The 25,496-nt window shown below is 41.8% G+C and overlaps 1 protein-coding gene across 2 annotated transcripts in view; it reads left to right on the top strand.

Moving 5' to 3' along the window:
- The first annotated feature begins 610 nt into the window (after positions 1 to 610).
- shroom1 (shroom family member 1) overlaps positions 611 to 25,496 on the top strand; it is a 35,810-nt gene continuing 10,924 nt past the window's right edge. The window contains exons 1-2 of one of the 2 annotated variants that reach the window (XM_069676876.1): positions 611 to 769; positions 23,173 to 23,213. The gene's annotated coding sequence lies outside the window, so the exon portion shown is untranslated. The remainder of the gene's footprint in view (positions 770 to 23,172; positions 23,214 to 25,496) is intronic. The other variant, XM_069676884.1, reaches the window with a different exon arrangement.

The raw sequence follows: 25,496 nt of genomic DNA on the forward strand, positions 1-25,496 counted from the left end.
CAATCATTTTGACATTGAATTATGTTCTGATTAATAATGGAGCAAGAAATAATGCCAACCAGTAGCTGTTATTTGTCACTTTCAGTTAGAAATAGATGCTCCTATTTAAGCTTTCTGTGCATGAAACAAAGGAATTCAAAGTAGTTTATGTAGCTTTGCAATGCAGAGCCTCTTAGAAATGATTAGCTCCTTTCAATCCACGCTGCGCTGCCCTGAGAACATTAACTCTTATGTGCCCTGGCATGATTCTTCACGGCCAGTTTGTCTTTTGTCACACTTTACTTTGTTATTTGTTATCATTTTTAAAGTTTTTCTTAACTTGTGAATCTATTCCCTAACACTACATGTTTCTGTCAGTAAGACCAGAATATCAGTTATTGTGGCACTGCTCCGTTTGCCTCTTTTCAGTGAACTGAAGAACATGAAAACAATACTGAGAAATTCCCTTTTTCACTATTCCGCCATTAACACGATCTGACCAATAAGGTGTCGTGTTTTCCCAACGAGCCCGCCTCCTCCTGCTGCTGATTGGTCCACTCGCTCCTCTATTACCTTTCATCCGCTCTTCGCTCCAGGGAATAAGGTAAGCTCACTGCGAGCGGAGGAAAAGGAAAAGCCCATTAAGGGAGGTTGGAGGAGGCACGCCAGCCAACTAGTAGAAAGTGAATTTTGCTTGTCAGTTTATGTCTTCATTTTTAACCGTTATTCATTGAAGAAGAGGGGACACATCCGAGCGAAACAAGGACTAACACGAGTTGAAAACCAACAGGTACGTGAAGGCAGCAGCAGGTGCATCTAGTATCGCTGTGGCGGTTCAGTTTCGGTTGTCATCTGTCAACCTGTTGCTCGCTATTTCTTGTGATAAATTTTAACATGGAAGCTTTATAACAGTAAACGAAAACTCTTATTATGAACATATCTTTATAGGTGTAGTTTCTGAAAAGTTGTGTTGCGTGTCGCTGGTGAAATGAACGCTGTCCTTTAATAAGCTACCACTGCTCTCAGGTCAGTTCTGCAAGGTGGCAAATGGCCTTGACAGTGGTCATGGTGACTGGATGTATTTTTACCGTATGAACCGTATTTTTATTGACACAAAATTATCAAGTTTTGAGTATAGTATCTATATTTTTTTATATTTTTCTGTAATGGTTTCTGTTCCCTAACAGATATCGTTGTGCTCTGCGTCTATCATCATTATGGCTATTGATTTTTTTTAATGTTTTCCAAAACATTGTGTGTTATTAGTTGTTTATCATTGATGAATCCTAAAACTTTTAGTCAATTGATTTATGAGTCACAGAAAATAAGTAGTCAACTATTTGGATAAATTTATAGTTTCAATCATTTGTTTAGTAAATTAACCTTATTGTTTTGTGCTTTGTGTTCCTTTTTGGCTCTTTTAAAAGATTATTTGTGATAACAAAAAATCTTGGTCAGTTGCAGCCCTGTAATTTTTAGTGAAAACTGGAGACAGACTGCAACTCAAACTACTATTATCACCACGTTTAATTGCCATTCCCAAACTTTCCGTGTTGTAATTTACTCATGCAATGCCTGTTGTTTGACAGCAGTGTGAGAACAACACAGTATTGTCCTTCTCTAACCTTATCTCCTTGCCTTAAATTGATACCTGGCTCTGAATTATGCACAGGGGGGCCTTTCTACCTAATGACTGGACTATGTTTTATTTAAAGTGGGAACAAAAGGCGCCTCGGCTGTGGCAGGGTTGCTTTGTGGGAAACCAGACACTGGTGTTTTGTTGTGCTGCTGAAACTGAAGCACTCATGCGGTGCGTTGGTCAGATGGTGGGAGCAAGGGGAGCACACTGGCCTCTCTGTGTGGTGGTGCTGCTGCTGGATGGCCTCACCCGCCTGGACTGCACTGTGCCCGCAGAGTCTGACCTTAAGCGAGAAGCATGTAGGTAGATGCGTATATATACACACATGCATCCACCTACATGCAGGTTCCCAACACAAACACCTGTTGATCCAAGGATTGGCCATGCTCTGATGGATGGTTAAACTCATTGATAAAGAAGTGACTCAAGGAACACACTGCTTAATACCGTGACACAAAGACGCACATGCAATGTGGAAATAACACATTTGGCAATCATAGCATGCAGCTGCTTATATGAATGATAGGGTAGGTGGTGTGTGGGTGTGTGTTTGCAGGAAGATTAAAGAAGAAAGAAAGCCGGAAACAAAAGATGGAAGCAAATAGAGGGACAGGTCTATAATATAAAAGGAGCGTCACAAAGCCGTAAAGTTACCCGGGGTGTTGAAACATATAGGCGACAAAATTGTTTGCACAGTGGCAGCAAAAGTCATGCAACATGAAAAAAAAATTTGCTTAATGCAGTCATTTTATATGTAATTGGGTCGTGCTGCTTCAACATAACCCAATTCTCACACCTTACATAAACATACAGTGTGCACATGCGTTAAAAATAGAACTAATTACAGGTTCGGGACTGTTGATGTGGCGTGTTGTTGTTTGATATGATGACTCTGCTTGCTTGATTACTTTTGGTGTGTTTGAGCGCTGGGTTTAAAGTCGTATGTTTACATTCTTTCGGTGACCTTTCACACAGGCCATCATGACCCGTACGGATGAACTAACTGGTTCGGCTACGTGAGTTTAAAAGGGTTGAACACTGAATCTGCAGCCATAAGGATCCTCACAGAAGCATTAGCAGAACATGATCATACCTAAAAACGTGTTGCTAAATGGGATCCAAATGAAATGGCACGATTACAAACTGCTACATGATTTAACATGAACAAATCGAATCAACACCTAGAACTAAAGCAGCTTAAATGCTGAGAAAATCTTGGTCACATTACGTAACGCTGCTGTAATTATCCTTATCACTCATGTGCGGTGTCAGTTTGAACAACACTGTGTGTCAGTGAGATAATGGGACAAGGATGTAGCAGGAAGGTGTCAGAGTTATAAATCAGTTAACAGCTTGTTGGTTTCTGTTAGTCTTACAGGTATTGTTTACATTCTCCTGTAATGGATGAGTGTGTCTTGTTTCAGTTCCTTTTCTTCCATCATACCTGCATGATGTGATGTTTTTTCTGGTATTAATGGTTTCAGGAAATTGGTGAAGAAGTAAATGACTCATTTTAATGGACGGGGAATTCTGTGGGGGTTTTTTAATGGTGGATAAATGAACCAAGAATGGTTGTAATCAAGTAAAGGAGAGTTAAGTGTAGACTACTAGCTTGATCTAGATATGAATGAGCCGGTGTGATTAAGTACAAGCAGGTTTTTGATATGCAGTGCTTTAGTAAATATAAATAAGGGAAACATTACATTAAAAATGAAATAAATTGTGCTTGTAACGTTGAGCGATACAGCTCAAACAACTTGGCTGACCAAAGTCCTTTAGATTTGTTCTTATCAGGGATTTCTTTGCCGATAAAGTCGGACAATTCAAGACGACAACTTGGAAATATCAGAGATAAGCTGAGGACATTGTGTCATGCAAAAGAACCCAAATATTCAAGGTGAAACTATCGCATAATAACTAAACTGTAGTTAGCATGGAGGCTAGCTAGCCCAAAGTGAGGTAATCTGATTTGTAGAAGTAATCATGATGTCATGCTCAACCTTGGAAATGCTGATAAGTTGATAAGTGCCTGATTCTAACATACAGGTATTCAGGTGTGCTAAGGTTGGATGACATCATTGCAGTAACAACCAGTGAAGTCTAACGCTGATAAGGAGGTCAGGGTGAATGACTTGAATCTGCACAGTAAGAGCTCAAAGGAGGAAGTGCGAGGCCTGCTTAAGGTGCCTTATGCAAGATAAAAAGTTCCCTCACAGGATTAATAAGTAATCGAAGGACAGGCTGCTGTGTGGTGGGAACTAGCAGGCGTGTTGAGAATGGAAACACTAATAGGGAAAAACCTTGATGTGAATTAGCTTTGGCCATATTTAGGATGAAAGCAGCAGTAAGTAAATGTTACTTACTAAATTAACTTGAGGTTAGATTTTTCCAGTTACTATTGCAGAAACAAACCTCTCTCTAACGTGTTATAGCCTTTGCACTGAGGTTAAGGAGTTAGCGTTGTCTGAAGGGATTTCATGATAATGGAGGGGTGTTTGGCAACCACATTCAGCCTGGCAGAGTAGTTTTGAATACTGTAATGGTAATTATGCTCTAAACAACTCCACTAACTAACTGTCTAATAACAGAAGGTGGAAGACAGGCGACCTTTCTAACTATTACTGCTAGAAGTTGAGGCCGTTTGAAACTAGGACTGGTTTGCAATGACAGAAATTGAGTTGGCACAGACTTTGTGGAACTTACATGTTGCACAATTATATTGTTAACACAGTGTGTACAGAATAGAACTGTCATGATGAAAAGTGGTTCAAATAATTGTATGTTAAGCCCCTTTCCCACTGGTCAAAAAGACCACTAACACCTGTTTTTTTTTGCTCAGTGGGAAAGGTTCCAATCGGCATTCAGACCCGGGTCAAACGACTCTGCAGTAGACCTGAGTAATTATTGTCTTGGCTCCGATTTGGCAATGATGGGAACAAAAAACCCGCGTCAACACGCTAATCTCCGCCCCCTGTCTGGCGCGATGCTATGACGCGCATTAAAGTTCCGCCCACCATCGCTCAAAGAACAAAGTACAACCCCGAATTTGTTCTTTGTTTTGTGAAAGACAGCAAGGTAAGAGAGCTTCTTCTGATGGGAAGAAGAAATAAGGCGACAGGTTTGTGGCGCGTTTGTGGCGTCAGACGGTGACGCAGCAGAAAAGAGACCAACAGGAGTATACTCCACTGGCAATGGGAACAATCGGCATTAATTAGCGGGTCTTCCCGGGTCGGAAAACCCGCATCAACCTGCTAATTTTGGTGGGAAAGGGGTGTAAGTGTGAAAGTTGATGCTCAAAGGGACAGACCCACTCTGACTGTCTCCAGCTGATTGTTTTGGTTTGCCAGTCTGTAGCTTTGCTGTTTTGGTTCCCTCTGACTGTATACATAGACAACAGATTGAGCAACTGGTCAGTCAACAACATAGTTGAGCATTTAGTGGCTAATGAGTCAGATATTTTTCACAGGACGTTGAGAAGACAAAAACAAAAGCTTGAAGGGGAGTGATTATTCGCGTCCTCAGGTGGTTAAAAAACATCGAATTGCCCTGTCAGCTGGATATATATTTCTTGTAGGGACTATGTACGTTAATCAACATTTAAACTCTATATATATATATATAAACATAAATACAAAAAAGAGCTCCGGTAAATGTATTCAAGGAAGTGGATTTATCCCCCACATTCCTGGCATTGCAGGTTGTTTCTTGGAGAGATCGCAAAGACAGGAAGCACGTGGGTTGACTTCCAAATATTCAGTGTTTGTGGGCCATCGGTGAAACTATCTCAGATATCATCCAGCACAGTCAGACAGTCACAGCCTCTCCACACCTTTACCTTTCTCCCCCGTCTTTTGTCCCAGTTGTTATTTCAGAACTCTTTTCTGCAGGCGGGGTCAGGAGGCCTTTTCTTGACCACTCATCGGCCTGTGCTTGTGAGTTATTGTCAGACCCTCCTTCTTTTGTCAGGGGAACAGAGAGGCCTCTTCAGGTCCCACAGAGCAGATGGACGGGAAGGAGACAAATGGCTGACAGAGGTTATCGCTGGCTAATATGAGACCCCCTGAGGGCAGGCTGGAAAGTGTGTATGGTTATGTGTGTCTGTCTGCCTATTCTGGTTATCTGACAGGACCACACCTACACTATTGTATGGCTCTATAGGACCCTCTTTGGGATGTGGCAGTGTCATGTGTCATGTGTGGAAGTGTGTGAGTAACCTATTTGTATAGGCAGCTTTTAAAATATGTCCAACTCCTTTTACCTTCATTTTGGTTAAATAGCCTTCAGATAGAAAATGCAGCTGCAGCAGAAACACAGTGCAGATACAACGAGAGCCCTTTTCCCACTGGTCAAAAAACCCACTAACATCCAGCTTTTTTGCTTAAAGGGAAAGGTTACAATCAGCATGCAGACCCGGGTCAAATGACTCTGCAGTAGACCTGGGTAATTATCGCCTCGGCTCCGATCAGCATTGATGGGAACACAAAACCCGTGTCAACACGCTAATCTCCGCCCCCTTTCTGGCTTCTGTGACTCCTTGTCATCTCAGCTACAAATTCCGCCCGTCTCCGTCCAAGCAGCGCTCAAACAGCTTTCCATATTTGACGGCGGTGAGGCAGCAGAAAAGAGACCGAAAGGAGTATACTTCACTGGTGAGGGGAAAAGAGAGAATCGGCATCTATAAGCGGGTCCTTCTGGGTCTGAAACCTGCATCAACACTTTAATTTTGGTGGGAAAGGGTTATAACAAACTCTTGAATGCAGCCTAATGTGCAAGCTCAATACAGTCATAGAGAAGGCAGAGGTCTGCTGTGGAAGTTATTACTTAGTTATTACGTTTCTTATATAGGTATAAATGAGTCTTGACTGATGTTTTCATGCCTTGTTTGTCATGTGTTGTGAAAAAATTTTGTCAGATCAAAAAATTGGAACAACTCATGCATTGCTCTCTTACCGCTGTGACACTGGGGAAATTTCAATTTTTCTTATCAAACATCATTCAAATTTAAAAAATGAAATGATATTCTGCACCTGTTGTTTTGGATTCTTCTCTCCTGATGCACATAAATATTATCATTTGCAAGCAGCAACAACGTCTGCTTAGTTTGCATGAGTAGCAACAGCCACAATGGTTGAACAGTGAAAGCCCAGCCACCTGCAAAAAGCCCATCTGGAGAACACGCTAATCCAAGCGGCACTGTTTGACTGAAAAGAAAAAAATTATCACATAAAAAAAATTAAAATGCTGATGTTTAGTTAATTAAGGGCATGTAGGACTGAATAAAGAGGCCTACAGAGAGGCTGAGAGGAAACAGGCACGTCTGATGCTGTTTCACTGCAGTTTGAACTACAGAGTAACCCTTCATCCTTTGTGTGTTTTAGGCCCTGTTCACATTATGCATGTGTCCTGAGTGAGAGAGAGAGTTCGAGAGAAATAGAAAAGCCAGACACACTTGTGTGTGTGTGTGGGTGTTTGTGCGTACTGTACCCCCATAATGCCCTGTTCGATAACAGGCCTCTGCAGAGGGACCTCTCAGGTTTCACAGCCCCTGATGAAAAGGTGTGGGGTGAGGGGTTGTCACTGAGACTTGATGCGGCTGCAGACGCAGTAATATGGCTCTGATGTTCACTAATTTAAGAGGCATTTACAGCTGTCGGACATGTCTGGAGGTAGAGCTTGATGGGTTTTTTTTCGGTCAGTCTAAGTTGAGACACATTATCTCCTACTAGCACAAACTAAAAAGCCACAACACAAATGTATACAAGACAAAAAGTTATATAAGCTCAGCGTAGACACATAATAACAGCGGACAAGAAACAAGGAAGGAAAGTTATTTTTCTCGCACTACTCGCACCGATGTGGGTTCAGGCAGGACCACATCTGACTATTTTTCCTCTCCCAAGTTACAAAGTCCAGCGAGTGTTGCACCTTTTCCTGGTGAAGTTTAATCTCTGTGTGATTTATTTTACAGCTGCGAACCTTCCCCCACCACCCTCCACCCTTCAAACCACCCTTCCTCCTGTAATCCCCCCCCCCCCCTCTCCGAGGTAGGAAACCTGCGCTGCCAGCAGTAAAAAGGAGCCCATTGTGATCAGCTCCCCCAAAATTCAGCACGGTGGCGGACTCTGTGCCGGGAAACACAATGGAGATTAGAAATCACTTGACTCCCGAGCGTGATGATCAGTGCTATTAGGTTACTGTATGCGTTTCACAAGCAGCGTGATTAAAAGTTAACAGCGACTGTTTCGTGTCTGCAGAGGCATTAATACAATGAGCGATCATCTACAGCCTGCAGTGTGCAGCCTCAGGTGTAGGTGGGACTGTAATTATCAGCATGTTAGACATTCATGTCTTCTTATAGCAGACGCTTTTGTCCTAAGCTACATACGTAAGCGATGTTAGCTCCCACGTGTGCTCTATCTATCCTAAACGGTGTTAGCATGCATTAAGATCCCTATGCATGCGGTAATAGCGCTGCGAGCGAACAAAGACCAACTATATAAAGGATAAAATAAAATGTTACATTATTTTATAGCTTTCTGCAACATAAAGCAAACTTCTCAGAGGAAAAGCGCTTACGAAGGATTAGTCAATTTGAGAGACTTATCGGGGTACAAAAGGCCGGCTGTGTTGCACCGAACATCTGCTCAATAATGTCCCGAAGAATTACAAAATTATAGCTAAATGTTCATCGAACAGCTTCTGGCGGTTTAACGCCAAAGCTGTTTTTTTACCTATTACTGTTTATTGGTGTGATTAAAAGGTAGTTCGTCCCGCGTGTGGGCATGGAAAAGCCATTTAGGAAAAGCAGCGGTGAAAGCTGATCTTTTGCACATTACAATTTAAAACTGCAGCCTTCATTTTCCTGCGCTAAGCCGTCCACTAAATCACTTTTATTCATGGTTGCTTTTGCGGAAAAACTCCCCCTGTAGATTTTATGTGAAGATTGAGAGAGTGAGAAGCAGGAGAGAGGAAATAAATTTGTTGTTAGACAGATGTTTGGCACAAAGAGACGGACTCAAACTTTCCCTTTGTTTCTGTGGGGCTTTTTATTGCTGTGATGGGTAAACTAAAAGCTAAGCTGCCATATAATTTCATTTAGTGATACATTTTGATCAGTTGTCCTGAGCTTACTGAGTTCTTATCTTTTCTGTGTGAGGAAGTTTTTCTCTGATTGATGGCGAACACAGTCGGACTTAAACTTGGAAGTACTTGTTTTTCCTGACTCGAGCAATAACACTGAGCTTGATCCAACAAACTTCCCTTCAGTGAGGATTTTTCACCACGCTTCCACATAAATTACAGAGTTCAGACTATCAGATGCAGCAAGTATGGCGAAATCAGACACTCTGAGAGATGTGAGCCAGCCATCTGTTATTTTGTGTGCTTTGGGTTTTCTCCATATCAAATTGTGCCTCACAAGGTTGATGTTTGAACATCCAAAGTATATATTAGCGAAAGCACCTTTTTCAACAAATAGAGACCCCGAGTTGGAAAACAAAATCCTCTCCAGTGACTGTGCCGTTGTGAAAGCAGTACGTTGATTTGCCCCAGTTTTTTTTGTGTGTTTAACAGTGATGTTTCCCAAGAAACTGAGCGGGGTAAATAAAGGGAATGTGAATATTCAGTGAGACTAAAAAATAGTAGATCAGGTTTAAAGGAGCAGTTCGCCCCTGGAAAAATCCACTGTCAGTCAAAGCTGGTGTTCTCTGTAATCAATAGAAGCAATTATATTTGAAATTGGCGCCATAGCTGTGGAGAAAGTTGTACAAACAGCTCGTGGTTTCGTCAATTCTACATTCCTACAACACCCAGCATGCATTGCGCCCCTCCCTCTGAAAGGAACGGCCCAGCGATAGACGCTGGAGTGAAATACTACCGTTTTCGCTGCAGGCAATGGCTCAGAGCGGTACAGAATCTGAAATACGACGAGAATACACCGGTGGGTCGTCTAAAAAATCTACATTTTTGACGATTTTGAGTGAGACATGACAGGCGGGCATCCCAGATTGAGGAAGTGTAGTTTAGCGAGCTCCCTGGGCCCTGGAAAACCTAAAAACTACGTAAAACCCGTCATCTGGCCGAGGTTTTCCAGGGCCCATTGGAGAAGTGGATAGTGTCCTCCAAAGACACAGAGCCAAATTGCATTTAATCTGAAAATCTCATCTTTTTCAACACCTGCTTTAACTTTTGTCAGTTTCTAAGGAATGAGTGAGAGACAGAAGTGTAAAAAACGTTGGTGAGATTTGATCCAAGGCTTTTAAGGCCAATAAATTACCAGTTTTGAAAAGCAGTGACATGAGAAACAATAATTAAGCATTTAAGAACACCTGTTACCCACAATCCATCTCTCTATCTGCTTAATTATGGAGCATCTCTTCCACTTGGGTTAATCTAATCGCTCTATCAGGGGGGTGCCGTTCGGATAATTTCCCCAATCATTGTTCGAACCCAAAAATGTGGAGAATGTCTATCACTTTTTCATTTGCTTAATTTCAGCTGACGTTTGGAATCTGTTAAACCGACCGGTGCAGGCGGGTCACGGCGAGCGAGCACGCTCTCCTCAAAAATTATGAAAAATGTTCTTTCTCAAGAATCCGCCTTGGCTCGGGTCTGTTGTTTGCTTCAGCGGCGGCCATGTTGGGGTCAGTGGGGGAAGTGAGTGTTAACCGTTCGCCCTCACACAGTGTCTCTTGTCTGCCTGCCGGCTTCTTTTGCAATTCAAATCTCTGGTGCAACAGTGAGCAAATGTTTCCTTGTTGTGCTGCCGCTGCTGCTCTACAGGGCAGCGTATCGTGTATCTGGACCGTCCTTTTCAGGCTGCTTAAAGCATCCTGGCAGGTATAAAAGGAGAGATTAGAGGCATGTCTGTTCACTTTCATCACGCCATATTAGATAGTGGGCAGTGACCCACTTTCTCACACCTTATCCCTTTTATTCTCACATGTCTCTTTGTTTTCTGCTCTTTCTTCATCCCTACCAGACATGATGTCACTGACAGGCCCAGCAGCAGCATTCAGTCACTAAGCCTTTTCCTATGATGTCATTGATTCTGTAGTTTGTGTGTATACTGGTAATCTGTTAAAGTGACCACAAGGATGCACACATGACTGAAAAAGTCCCTACTTATTGGTTTAAACATTTCTGTCTGTCATGGAGCGAGATAAAATCGTGTCTGCTCAGTTTTAAATGTGTTTTTTTTCTAATGGACTCATGCAGCTGTTTTTCTCGTTGATCAGAGCACACCATGTTCAAGTTACTCGGAGCCGGGAATCACATAAGGTACTCAAACAAAGCAATCAGAATGATAAAGGTGCATCAGATGAGAAGTCAGTAAGGCACAGCGTGTAACCATTGAACAAATAGAGCCTTGATGAGATCAGGAAAAATACGTGGAAATACCAGTTGTTTTTCTTTAACAACTCCCCTTTCAGCCTCCTGAGACCCTGCGTCCTCATACGGGGACATTACATTTTGGCTTCACAACACCATAATATTTAATTCAGCAAAACTTAGACCCATATGTCTCATTCATGGACACTTTGTCCACCAGCCTGTGATCACAAAAGCAAATTACACTGATCGGTGTACATTCAAGATGGCCGTGATCCCGACCAAAATGTGGTCTCTACAGATAACTCGGTCTCTACAGATAACTCAACCAGGTACAAAACCTCTTCAGATTTTACTTGTTTATTTAATGCGTATGAACAGTTGTAGCTTGATATGGCAGACAAATTTGACTAATTTTATCAATAGCAACAAGCTACAACAGCATTACAACAAGGTACTTACATGAGGACTTTAATGTAACACAAAGACAATTCTTAGGTTTCATACCTATTAGGTCCTATGTATCCCCAAAAGGTAGGAGAAACTAAAAATGCACACCAAACAAAAGCTCGGGTCTCAGGAGGTTAAAGAGTTGTTAAACAGATGGGAGCACCTGTTTATAATGTGGCTATTCACATCTGTAAACAATGGTATGCACTATGCACAATCAATATTATTTGAATAAGGACTTGTATGGATTTGGGGTCACAACATAGGTGTCAGAATATAGGAATCTCTTTGTTTCTGCAAGTAGTTTCTGCAAGTAGTGCATGCATTTTGCTGCAGCTACTAAGATGCACTTCCATTTCTCAGTGTTGTTGTATATCCGCTTTCATTGGAAGCAGAAGACATGTTGAAATCAGATGTAGGCGGCCAGAGCGTCCTGACTGATACTGAACTGTAGAATCAGATTGGAATCACATCTTAAACCTCCTCTAAGTGTGGCTTTAATCGCATTTTGAAAAATCATGTTTCATTTATTTTTTTACCGTCCAAACAGCTTAAAAAATGCTGGTCAAATTTGCTGAAATGTCGCAGTGATTGGCCAAATTTGCAAGGTCACCAAAATGTGCAGAGATCGGTTGAATTTGCTGTGACTTCCTGGAGGAACTGCTTAACAAAAGTAAAGATTGGGAGTTGGGATGGTTTGGTTGGATGCTCAAATGTCGCAGAGTCTATTGGCTGTGTTTTTTCATTAAGCATTGTCCCCGTATAGCTTCTTTTACATTCCGTTCTCTAATATTGTCCATTCATTGGCTGTAATTGCCTCATATAGGTGGATCTTTGGGAGCAATAGGGACACGAGGAATGCTGTTGTCTTGGAGCTCGGCGGGTCATTTGGTACTGTAACCCGACTTGGGCCACTCCAGGAGGTCGGACGATTACAGGAGTGGAAACACCCAGTTCTAATTATGTAGTCTGAGTGTCTCACAGTGAAAAGGGTAGTGTGTTGGCGTACAGACTTAGGAATTGTGTGGCTGCAGAAGAACGGGTACAGAGTTGTGTGTGTTCTCCCATGAAAGATGTTGGTATATCTGAATAACTCAAAGCTAAAGCTGCAGCACTTCCCTCTGTTGGAGCTAAATCAATGAAAAGATTGTATGAAGAAGGCCTGGTGAAATCTAAGATGTAACTCCGATTGCTGAACACTTTATAACAGGTGCTCATGTTACGTGTATCTGAAAATATCGCCTTGCCACGTTATTGATCGAGCACTTCTGCCGTTGCATGTTCGCCTCACTGCAGGATTACATATTTAATGTCGTTATATAATGGGTAATCTTTGTTCTTGTGACAAAATAAAGCCTCATGAAATTAAATAATCAGTAATCAGGAAGTTGAACTTTACACGACCTCCAGGCATGTTTTTTTTCTGTCTTTATGTGGCAAACATTTAGCCCCAAAGCTATGTTAAATGCAATTGAATGGAAGGTGATTTAGTCCGACACGAGTTTCGGATATGTTTTTAACCAAAGAATATGCTTGAAGATAAAGCTGTTACGATCGGTTGGAAGTTTGTTTGAGTCTAATTTAAAAATAAAAAGTTTTTATGCCACATTTGCTTTAAAAAAACACTTAAAATGTTCCAGTTTTCAAAGGTATTTATTCTCTTTTTCTGTCTTTCTATGAAAGTAAACTTGGCTTTTGGGACTGTGACATTTAAAGACATCACCTTGGACTCTCATCAAGAATATAGAGTAGATTAATTGCAAATAAAAGTAGTTGCAGCTGTACTTTAATGTAGCCCCTCAGGTTTATACTCCTGTGATCTTCTTGTTTGGACAGGTGTTTGTTGAACCAGGAAGTGTCCTGCAGATTATCCTCTTATCAGGCATATTCACCAGCCGTCTGCACCGGGCAATAGATGTCTGTTGAGATCTTTGATTGCACGGATAATAATCAGTTATATGAGTGATTATAAAAGTCTTGTAATACACTTGATAACTGTCCAACCCCTCCCAAAATCCATTATTCTATACAAGATAGATGCAGTGTGTCATGTGGGATTCCTGCCTTTGTCACAGATAGATCTTCATTAGCAGTGTTGGCTGTTTAACACAACAATACAAGACGTCGTCAGACTCTGTCTTATGTAATTGATTGAGCGGTTGAAATTACATACTGTGCGTTTGAGAGCAAATAGGCTCAGTGTTGTGTGTGAGCAAGCCTTGTGATGCCATTGCATTTCACCCGCTTACGTAACTGATAATTGAAAGCTCTCCGAGGCCCGAGGTTCGGATGTGTTAGATCAACACAACATGTCATTAAGACGTGGGCACATCTAAACTTTGAATACAATTTCCATTATTTGTTTTAAGCTAACAATCTGAGGGCCAACGCGTACTGAATGAAACAACCTGTTTGTTTTACCTGCTGCACCCGCTCAACTGCTTATCAAGCACATTCCTCTGAATGTGCCACGCAGCCCGACCAGACAAAGTGCCAGTGATAAGGCAGCAAGGGTCAGAGTGTCACGCCGCCATAAAGTGTCAGGTGTTTGGCCTGCTGATTGACCATGGGAAATGATTTTATTGAATGGTTTTAAACTGTTTGTTGTCTGACTTTCTGTCACTTTCTCCTCAAGACTGATCGTTGGAAGTCATGCTGTTAATCACCCTTTCAAACTGTACTCAACAAGCTAGCAAGGTTTTTTGTGTTTTGTCTTGTTCCACCTTTGCTGGATCCACTTTGCTGCGATCGACTAGGAACGCCTTTTCAGTGCTGCTCCCAACAACATTGCTAACATGCAGGTATGATTTTTACCATGTTCCTAATCAGGGTTTAGCAACACATGCAACATTTGTTAGTTAGCACTAAACAAATTGGACTGAGTGGAGTAAATTTTGACCCAGTTAAATTCATAGATGTTCACTGAAAATGTAGAAACATTGCTCTTCTACCTTGGCTTTAAATGCATTGTTATACTTTCACCTTTTCCTCTGCAGTTGCTAATATGATCATTATTACTACATTATCTCAGTATTGGTGGAAGTGTGAGGCTGGCTGAAGAAAAGTGCATCCAGTACAGACACGGCATCTTTACAAGATAACACCTAGAATTAGGGGTGCAACGATTAGTCGACTTATGGATGATGCAGACTCGCACAGATAAATGATTAGCTTCTCAGCTAGTTAACGTTAGCTATCTATAGACGGATATGTACTGGCTTTTAACATGAATATAACACTGTAGTGCTATAGAGAGAACCTGACACATCTCTCTTTTAAACATCAACCGTGACATTCAAGGTAACAGTCCAAAGTTTTCAGCTTGTCTCTCATTTAAATTTTCCCCAGAGAACACACATTTTTCTCTCTTTCTCATCTCCGGTTCTTCCTCCTTTTATTTTTCTTTTCTGTCAGAAGGAGCCAAATCGGCCACAAAGTTTATTAAAAGACATATTTTTGAATGAAGTTATATTTATTGTCTTTATTGTTAGGTGATAGCTAAATAAGAGCTGGGGGGGCTCTGATCAGGATTTTTTGGGCCCGATCACTGGAAGCAGTATCTGTCGATGCCGATCACCGATCACAGGGTCTATTTGAGGTCTTGGATTGATTATGTCGCACTATTTATTCTTTTCACATTATCATCTTATTTACTTGGAAGCATTGTAGAATAACGTGCACTTTTTCCTTCGGGACCCCCCGTGCTCGGAACATGTCAGTGAATGCAACTGTGAGAGCCTCCGCAGTGTGTGACCGGGAGAACCCTTGAGAATGAAGAACAACTGTGTCGTTCGGTTTTGATCAGTAAACTGCGCAGTTAGGCTCAACATGGACATGGGACACACACTCAAACTCCAAATGCCACTTGTGAAACTTATTGTGATAGTGATAAGTGATAGTGTCCTTCATGAGGCTGGCGATATGTTCTCAGATCGTTTGGTATAACTGCAGCAGGTATACATCTGTGAAATATTTACCCACCGGCAGAGAGTAACGTTGATCCATGAGTCGTCTGAACCCTTCGTCTCCCACAAACGACTCTAGCTTGTGATCAAAGCAACATCATTTCTTTTGGTTTCTTGTTGTCTGTGCTGTATGTTCGCTGTCAGTGAAATGTAGAATGCAGACGTTTGAGTGAGTCGCGGCAGAGTCGCCAACCGCTCTCTCTGCTTCTTCTACGAGCTTGCTTTGAACACTCGTCATATTCTTTGACGTGACTCACCTTCAAATGTCTGGTGAGGTTCGTTCCCCCACGAGGTACTTCCTTGGAACGCACCTTGCAAATCGCAAATGTATTATCTTGTTTAGACACCTGATAAAACTGCCAGACCGGTGAAGCAATTTTAGTGTCGCTCAGAGAAATTGTTGAGAGTGTTGTGCGTCATCTGATCGGCTTTTAATACAGCGATAGACCGATCAAACAAGTTAGAACAAATATTGACCAATCAGAGCACCCTTAATAAGAGCCATTAATTAAGTGTGCAATTAATTATCCGACTAGTCGACTAATCATTTCACTAATTGATGACTGGTAGACTATCAAAATATTTAAGATTAAATAAAGTAAAAGAGCAGCTTAATTACATGTGCCATGTCACAGAAAGTGGTACGTATTTTAATTATAACTTCAAAATATCTTCATGATTTAGCTTCTCTGTACTGTTTATAATAATGTTTCATACGACAGGCCGTGTGAAAGCACCTAAGAACCAGGTTATATCATACGGCCTTTCTGCCACATCGCTCTGTTTAAGCTGTTAAAAGTCCATTAACAGCTTTTGACGGGGATTTCGACAGCATTATACATTCTGTGAGGGAAAATAAATACTTTCAGGAAGTGAATGTACAGCGGCTTGCATAAGGCTGTCATTGTTCTCCAGTCTGTTTGAAGTAGGACTTCTTTTCTTGGCTATATTTCCTCTCAGCGGGACATTTTATGAAACACCTATTTACTGTTTATTAATAGTAATTGTCCTTATCTGGTCTCTCATACAACCAGTATTTTTAATACAGTAAGTGTGAGTTAATACAGGCCCTTAATCATGCGATAAAAGTCACTGTGAGATTTGGGTTACATTACAATGACAGCCCGTGCACTGTGGAGTCAGTGTCTCCCTGGGAAGTCTCGTCTCATGTGCTTCTGGTGAAGTCATGCAGTGTCACGGGCCACGGCTGATGCAGTACCAGCTCGGGGGGCCACCATGGGTGAATTCCTGCATCTGTTCTGTGTCCGTGGTCAGCTGGTGGGACCACGGCTCATTATATAACAGAGATGGTTCCCGTAGCCTGGCAGGGCGGAGGCAGCTGTAGGCAAAGGATGACATAGGATGAGCTAACTGCTGATGTACTATTGTGTCCTCTGGTACGTTTTTGTGCACAATTTACTGGCTTATTACACACTGCTGTAGTTGTTCAGTACTGTTCCATCTGTTTTTGTTGGTCTACGATATAAGCATCTGTCCTGCTTAGGCTGCTGCAGACAGGGGTTGTTGAGAGATGAGGCCTGAGCTATAGGAGACACCTGGGACCCAAGAACAATAGAGATAACATTTTTTCGTAATGATGGTGTCACTGAGACTTTTCCCACCTTTCAACAGGAAGTGGGTCATTTGTTGTTGTGTGTTTTCCTTCCTGCACTGTTTGTCTTCAGCTTCCTGCGGGGCCTTCTCTTCTTTCTCACTTTCTGTGTGTTGTTTTTTTTTTTTTTCCTCCTTTCATACATTCCTCTCCCTGGCCGGCTCTCTTTTGTCGCTGTGGCTCCCTTGTTGCCGGTGATACCCCACATTTTGCTCTGAATAAGGTAATCTCCTGCTTTGTTGAGATGTTGTAAGATGCCGTTGAGCCAGTGAAACATGTGAGCCTCGAGCTTCCGCTGACATCAGAAGCTGCCAGCTCGCATCGAGACGAGTTTGTTGGCTCCTGCCCGGATGGATGTTTGCTGCAGTACCTTTTATTTAATGTAAAAAAAGGTGAGCGCGATTACAGCGTGAGGTTCCTGGTTGGTTAATTGCCTCCATAATCCTTTAATTATCATTTAAAATCTTACTTTTGTATGTGTATTAAAATCTGGGAACATACTGATCGGGGTCAAAGACTGAAAATGTGTGCTTTGCTGCAGTTGAATTTGCACGCCCCATTTTTAGACCAAACACAACACACAAACAAAACTCCATCGCCTGCAGCCCTGTACTATTCTAGTGCGGAGGCATTCCTACAGAATCCAGTTAAACTCACCATGACTAGATCATATTGCAGCCCCCCGGGGGGTCCTTAATGCAAAAGTAATTGTCCTCTTCTCAGAGGCCACTTGGAAGTAATAAGGAGTTTATCATTTGCAGAGGCTTGATGCAGTTCCTGGTTGATGGTTTACCCCGGAGGATACACAATACTTAACTGTGTGTGTTTTTTATACAATGTTTTTAATGTACTTGTATTGACTCTGCTGCTTAATTATGTAATATCTAAGTGTTGAACTAAACGCCACGTGCGGATGGCAGAGCAGAAGAAGCAGGGTTTGTAGTATCGATTGCACGTGCACACGTTCAGTCGACACGTCACTTTATCACAACTTATTTCAACTTGCTTCAAGTTGACTCAATGTTAAAGCCCCCCTCCAATGATAATCAAGTGTTTAACCTTGTAAACATCTCCATGTGGTGTTCTTCATGTGCTACAAGACATATAAGGGACAACATCAGCAGTCATCTCCATGGCTGGGCCTGTCTGCTTTTAAACTGCAGTGTACCAAGGACAGGCTGAACAACACGTTTTCAGATTGGCAGGTTTGAGACGTCACAAACCTAAGGAGCCAATCCCGTTAAAGGACGGGGTGACGCTATGCATATCATTATGTGTAACCTATGGCAACCACTTTGGCGATGTGCGAGCCAGCTGTAACCGTCATCATAGTTTTTGCAAACTCACTACTGACTGCTAACGTTAAAGTAACAATCTCAAACTTTTTCATGTAAATAAATGTCTGTTAAGTCACTATCTATCACCGAGTGAGGTAACACAATTTTGATTGAGCCTATGGCCCACTGATGAAAGACTTTGCATTTGCAGTATATAAAACTAACAGCAAACAAAAACCGAGGAAAATCAAGAGTTAGAACCATGACAAAGGTAGCCAGCTGTAGAGGTCTGGTTAAATCAGGACGTGTGCTCCCATAAGTACCAATCACTGCCAGTGGGTGGCGCTCAAGAACATGAAACTGAAACTTTAACGTTACTACTACTAATAACTAAATTTCAAGCTAGCTAAGTTTCAACAAGTTGCCACTAAACGATGGCAGAGACGTGTTTTGTTTTCGTGACAGAGGGGGCGGTTGGAACTTTGTGGTTGGGGACTCTGCAGATTCTGGAATTTTTAATGAGGAAGAATGAACAACAATGAATGAGGAGATGCCACAATTTATTATTTCAAGCAGAGCATTTTATAAGTCTTAAAACATGACTGGAGCTGGTCTTTAATAATGTCAAGGAAGTATTGAGGCCAGATCAGGGCAGGAATGCAGAGCTTATTAGAGTGTGACAGCTTGTCTTGGTCAGCTATAGATTTTAGACACTGGTGTGAGCACTGCCCAGCAACACACAGCCACTGTTTCTCTCACCGAACCTCACACACACTTTTTATATACACCTACAAGAGGAATTGCAGACGTTGGTGATAACACTGACGGCACGGCAACACAGCTTTCCCTTTCCCGCTACTGGGAGCTTTACTGTCAGTGCTCGACAACCGACCACTTCCACCTTTTCAAAAACAGCTTCCTCTCTGGTTCTGTTTGATCGCGGACAATGGGAGTGATGTCTTTCAGGTCCTGTGGGAGTCCAGATGTGTGGTAGTCCAGAATTTGTCATGCTTCCTTCATCCATTTGATGCACGAAGATATTACTTGGTGTTAATTTCTTGTGGCTTGAGTTCAGTTTTTTCAGCAATGGTAGGAGTTAATGGCACCTCATTGGTGTTTAAAGGAGGTTAAAGTACTACGTATACACTGAGTAAAGAATATAATGGTTCACTTTTTAAAGTAGGCCATAATGGGCCAAGTGGTCAGTGGAACGATTTTAATCCTATACAGCAAGAGGCTTAAATCACTCATATGTAAGTGAGAGTGCTGGTGCCTCGTGACTTCTGTGGGGTTTATGCCCTGCAACTAAATGCTCTACTGTTGGAGAGTCTGGTCTAATTTCTGTAGTTATAACTGCTTTGTCCTATAGGCAGGGCCCACTATAAAGCTTAGATACCGACTTACACCCAGTAAGACTTGAGGGCAGTAAAGTCTTCATGGAGCCATATTCTGGCAAAAGCATGCTTTTCTCCAGTATCATCTTGTTCCAACAATTTAATGATTTCTATTTGTTCCTCGGGCCTTGATACAAATCTGGAACAATAGATGTCTTACAGTAAAAGAGACAGACATAAAATAACACTAGATATGACGTTAAGAGTTTTAACAGTATTGTGAACTGAAAGGAGCCTGGTCTACCGAGGATTTCCTGTTTGCGTCACCAGCTCTTCCCTCCCTTACCCTTGCGTCACCAAACAGCACTCCTGTCGCCTAGCAACAGGTAGCTAGCAGGCTAACTAGCTATCATAACTAATGTCATGTAACCTTTTCGTTTATTTTAACATTTGTATCGCTAGCTATTTGATTAAGTTGAAGCCAAAAACTTTTACATTTCAAAGTGTATTCCTCGGCCGTTTAAAAGTCTGCCATCTCATTTGAATTGGCGCACAATGAATCATGGGATACGTTGGGCAAAGGATGCACCCGATGGATCCTTCGTGGCCTGGGAAAGGGAGGCCGCATCTGTCGGCCGCATCTGAGGGAGCCTTCATAATGGCACAGCCTTTGACCCGCCGCTGTGACTTTGCTTTGCTATTGACTTAGATGGAAATTGCACAGGTGTATTTGATAACATTAACGATGGCTCAGTTTCAGGGGCAAGGTTCACAAAGAAAGACTTTGGCTTAGATCAAATTGATAGTTGGAACTCCAATAAAACTCATCTGTGGCACAAAGATGTTTAGTTTGATCCCTTTACTCTTATATATTACTTATTTAATTTGCCCTGAATTCTGGGTAAGTTATTACATTGTTAGCGGAGCTTCAGAGTTAGCTTGGGCTTAAAGTGGCTAACTTTTTTGTGTTAAGGTATATGTTGTAAAACTGCCTTACTTATTTAGGCTAATTTATGGGCTAAATTAAGCTAGACTCTTACACTAAGAACAGGTGTAAACTATCTTAATGAAACATTTTCAATATAGTTCATTACACCTGTTCTCATCCTGTTTTGATATGTTAAAATGTATGCAGAGATACAGCGACACATTAATGGTTTATTAGTTCTTCCAAGCAGATTTAAAGTCGTGTTTCTCACCGCTAAATGCTTTCTCATTAAGAGCAACAGTGCTAACACACGCGCTAACAGAGCTAACAAGCTTTTTGGTTTTAGCATGCTCCTTGGTTTGCTGGCTACACATGGCGTCAGCTGTGTAGATCGTGATTTCCCTGCTTGTATCTTTTGTCTTCCTCCCTCTACCTCTCCCTTTCTCTCCCCATCATCTTCACGTTTCATTTTTCTTCCATCCCTTTTTTTTTCTATCTCTCCATCAAAATTCTGCCTTCTCTCTCTGAGGCTCCTGGTGGTCCAGTCTCGTGGCTGCATGGTGAAGGTCACGCTGGAACACATAATCACCATTAAAGAAAAAAAAAAAGAATCAGAAAGAATTTAACAACCCCCTCCTGTCCTTTATTTCTCCCTCTCTCCATCCGCCCTAACCCCGAGTTTCTGCTCTTGTTCGTTTTATGAATCCAAAAAGAAAATGTGGCCTTGCCTGACTCCTTCCCTGACCCTCTGGATGTTTTTAAACATATGGTCTTTAAATTCTTACGGCTCTTAAGGCAAACTTAAGAAGTGTAAGAATAGTACTTAGCTGAGTTGTCATGAGCTTATCCTTGTTTACACGTCTCATTTACATGTTGACCCGTTGCAGAGGTCTCTTGTAAACACGTCTTAATTACATTATTTTAAAGCTAAAGTCTGATTGGTTGTTTTGCTCACAAGTTCCAATCAGGTGTCAGCCTTCAAATTAAATGAAAGCATCGTTGTTGGCAAGAAGCCACATTGTTCACTTTACACACTTTATTATACTTGAAGTGTAAAATGTGTGTATTCAGCTTGTACTGAGTATTAATATAGATATTAAACAAGGCCTAGACGTTTCCGAAAACATCACACTCAATAAAGCAGATCATTTACAAATTGTATTATATTTAAAACAGATAATATCAAAGCAACAGTTTCATATGTTAATGATTTAATCTGGTAAAGAATGTGAAGCAAATCTGAATTAATTTGGGATTTCCAAGAGGCGTTGTGAACGGGTGTAGACCAAAATGCCTCTTCATGCTATAACCAGTCAATCAGACCAACAACATGTGTGATAAAGCAGCAGGCTGCGAGTTCAAACATTTATATCGATATGGCTCCTATTTTAAAATAATACACACTTTAGGCTATTGGTGGGAATCCCAGGGTAAGTTGCGATACAATACGTGGCCCACGATAATGATAATATCATGATACAGCGATTCTGCGATAATTGATATATTGCAAGACCATCATATCATGATACATCACGATATCTGATTAACTGAAGAATACAAAATGCCCCTAAAAAGGTGAGTGGGTGTCACAGATGTTTCACAGATGTTGAAACAAATTGAGATAAACAGTGATGCGCCAGCGACACGATAATTGTATCGCACCAGTTGGGATGACAATATATATTACAATATCGATATTTTGTCCCACAACTTCTGTTGCCATGACATGGTTCAGTAGCCAACACTTGCATTTGTACATATATTTAACTACCGTCCAGTTCATTAAATACTGCTGCGCTAAAAGATTCAGGTGACCACGTTAGCGGCAGCCATCTTTTTTAAATGTTTTTTTAACAGAAACTCTTAAATTGGGCTTAAACCTGCCACATGGTTGGTACTGGTTGGGATTGGTTCAACCTGATTTGGTGTGGATCCAAATCTTTCTGATGTGAGGGGGACCAGATGCATGGCCAGATCTCATACAACACAGATTTGTCTGCTTCCTGTCGGCTAATTTCTTCCTGTATCAGTGCCTTAAACATTTGCCCATCACAAAGAAAAGGCCTGATGTCATCAGGTGGAGTCAGGTGTTAAACACAATAAGGAAGTACGGATGATAGTTAGTATTTGTAACTAGGTTTTTCGATGGGGGGCTTGAGGCTGGGAGGTCACCCACCAGCTCCACCACCACAACCCCCTCCTGCTTTGGCTAGTCTCCATGTGCAGGGCTCAGGGCCTTGGGAATGAATGGCGCCCGGCTCTGCTCCGTCTTTGAAGCCAGCCAGGAATGCGAGGCCTCCTTTTTTTTTTTTTTTTTTTTTTTTTGCTCCCCTCTCTCCCTCTCTCTCTGTTGTTCAGGCGGCCGGCCGCACTAGCAGCTATCTGCTGCAGTGAAATATTCCCTCCGCTGCGCTCATTGTGCATCGGAGAGCCGGACGTCATCGGCTGGCCAATCAGTGGCTCCCACTGGGCAGCCTCGGGTCTCTGCGGGGGGAGAAGGGACTCACTAGAAGTCTTCCCTCTAATATGTAGCTCTCCTGGTTACTCGGTCTGGTCCCTCTTTAGAGGAAGAAAGATGTTCTGAGTGAGAAACATGGACAGAAACCTTTAAACAAATCTGTATTCAAGTTGAAGCTAAGGAGACTTTTTCTTTTTCAGATGGAAATCAGGAAGATCAGCACCTTAGACTCAAAGTTTGGGTGAGTTTTTCCACTTTTTACTTGCTGAAAGTGCTGTGTTAAGTTGGTAAACTTCCATGCAAGTCTTTCTGCTAGTAGCTGAGTTGTCTCAGAGTAGTTCCTCGTCTGCCTTGCGACTGTTGCTCCAGCCTCCTTACTTGTGTCCAGCTTCCCTGCCCTGCTGTCATTGTTCACTTCTCTCGTCTCTTGTTGTTGTAGTTTGCGTGTGAGGGTATTTGTCTGGGCCGGTCACCCTCTGCCTCACCCTCCCCTTCCCCTCCCTCCTCCCCTCTCTGTACATTTTGTCACTGCCTGTCCCCTCCATCACTTCCACTTGAGCGCTCCCCTGTTTGGGAGCCTCTCTCTCTCTGTTCGCAGAGGGAAGAGGAGGGCTGGAAACCCCACACACACACACACACACACAGAATCACACCACAGATCAGAAGGCCCTTCATAAACACATGGAATCCCCCTTAATACTGTAGTTTGAAAGGCTCTTGGGAGGTGGGTTTTGTGTGTATGCAAAGCGACCACCTAGGATCATGTTTGATTCAGCTTATTTTCAGCTTTGCCAAAAAACGTGGAAACACAGGGAAGATTCTGCTGACTGGCACTGATTACAAAGGAGTTGTTTAAGTTCCTAAGCTGTCATTTACTGCTAGATTTTTGGTGGTTATAATATATTTAGATTTGTTAAAAAGCCCAAAACACAAGAAACAAAATCAGCTGATTCACAATGTGTGCAACATTTCCTCCTCTTCCATAACCAGTCAGGCCCAACTTTTATACTGCACTTTCAGAGTTGATTAACTGGTTGGCATTTCTTTTTATTATAATAGCATCATTGACCTTTGTGTGTGCATGGCAGGAATGTAGCTTCAACTTGATGACAAAGTCCTAGATAGGTATGCAGGTCATGGGATAACCTACTTTTACTCTGTCATTAAGAGTCCACAGTAAAACCTATCATCAACCTTCAGGGGCTGTTTTCGGTACTGATTTTTTTTTTGCTGATGATGGCAGCGTGTTTCCATATGCTATAAAATTGTAGTCAAGTCAAGAAAGTGTGAGCAAGGATGAGGTAAATTGGTTCCCGCTCTTTAAAAGATTCATCCCATTCAAAATTAATGGCCTGTAGAGAATCAGCGCTCTAACAGTTTGAAAGGCCCAAACATTATGTTTTTAACGTGGCTTCAATCACAACATAATAACCCATTAAGGTTTCCTGACGAACCGAGAAAATCTTTAATATCCACTGAATATTAGGGGGATAAGACAAGTCTTTAGGGGGTGCAGTGCAGTATAATAAGCCCTTATACATCTTTCACATGACTAATCTCCCAGGATTTCTGTACTTCCATATGGAATTCCAGACATTTTTTATGCGTGTGCTGCAACGTGCACCGCAAGCCTCAATGCCCCTCATGAGAGGCCTGAAAAACACCAGGCAGACTCCTGTAACAGGTGGCTTACTGTACTAACCTACAAACCAAGGTGCACTTAACTGTGTCGACTGTGACACATAAAAATGAAGTCTTGTTCACATAATGCTGTTACCATCGACTTTATAGTGTAAGAGGAGGTGAGATCATTTTTGGTTTCATGCCATGTAACCATCTAATCAGACAGATCTGATTACTGCTGTGTGAGGGTATGCTCTGAATTTCTTACCCTACATTAAGTTAAGTAGTTTGATAATTGCCTTTTTTATGTATGTACAATAAATACACTTTATATGAAACTAAAGTTACAAAGAAAAATGAAAAAAAACACATTTGGAGTCATAAACAGTTTTAGGATTTCCCCCTCTGTGCTGCCGTGTACCAGCTCCTCCACACTTCTGGGTTGACAAAAACTGCTATCTACTGGAGAGAAAGAAACATATTTTAAGTCAAGTGGTGTATGATTTGTCTTTACAACTTATAACAGATGGTGCAACATTTCTCAGAGGAGGAATTTGACCTAGAAATGCCAGGCAAAGTTGTTTCACCACTGACTTACCGTTTTCTGGCATCTTAATAGTTTTTGAGCAGAAAGCACCCTGCAAAAATAGCAGCTATTTTTCCCACAGATCCTTTCACAAACAGTTTTTCCTCCATGCATATAGAGCGCGCATCCATTATAAATGTGTTTTTCTTTGAGGTGTGAGCTTTGTGTGCCATAAGCCTAGTAGACATGCCAAGCTGACAATCTGACACATACTCGTGTGTTTGTGTTAAATTGTCCTACCGTGGCGAGCAGTCAAAACACAGAGCTACGGGATACTGAGTATCGGTTAGTGTCTGTACTTTTCAAACCATTCAC

Source organism: Semicossyphus pulcher, unplaced genomic scaffold (assembly GCF_022749685.1).
Source record: "Semicossyphus pulcher isolate SPU_LCO1_2020_fin unplaced genomic scaffold, fSemPul1.0.p SCAF_10, whole genome shotgun sequence".
NCBI lineage: Eukaryota > Metazoa > Chordata > Actinopteri > Labriformes > Labridae > Semicossyphus > Semicossyphus pulcher.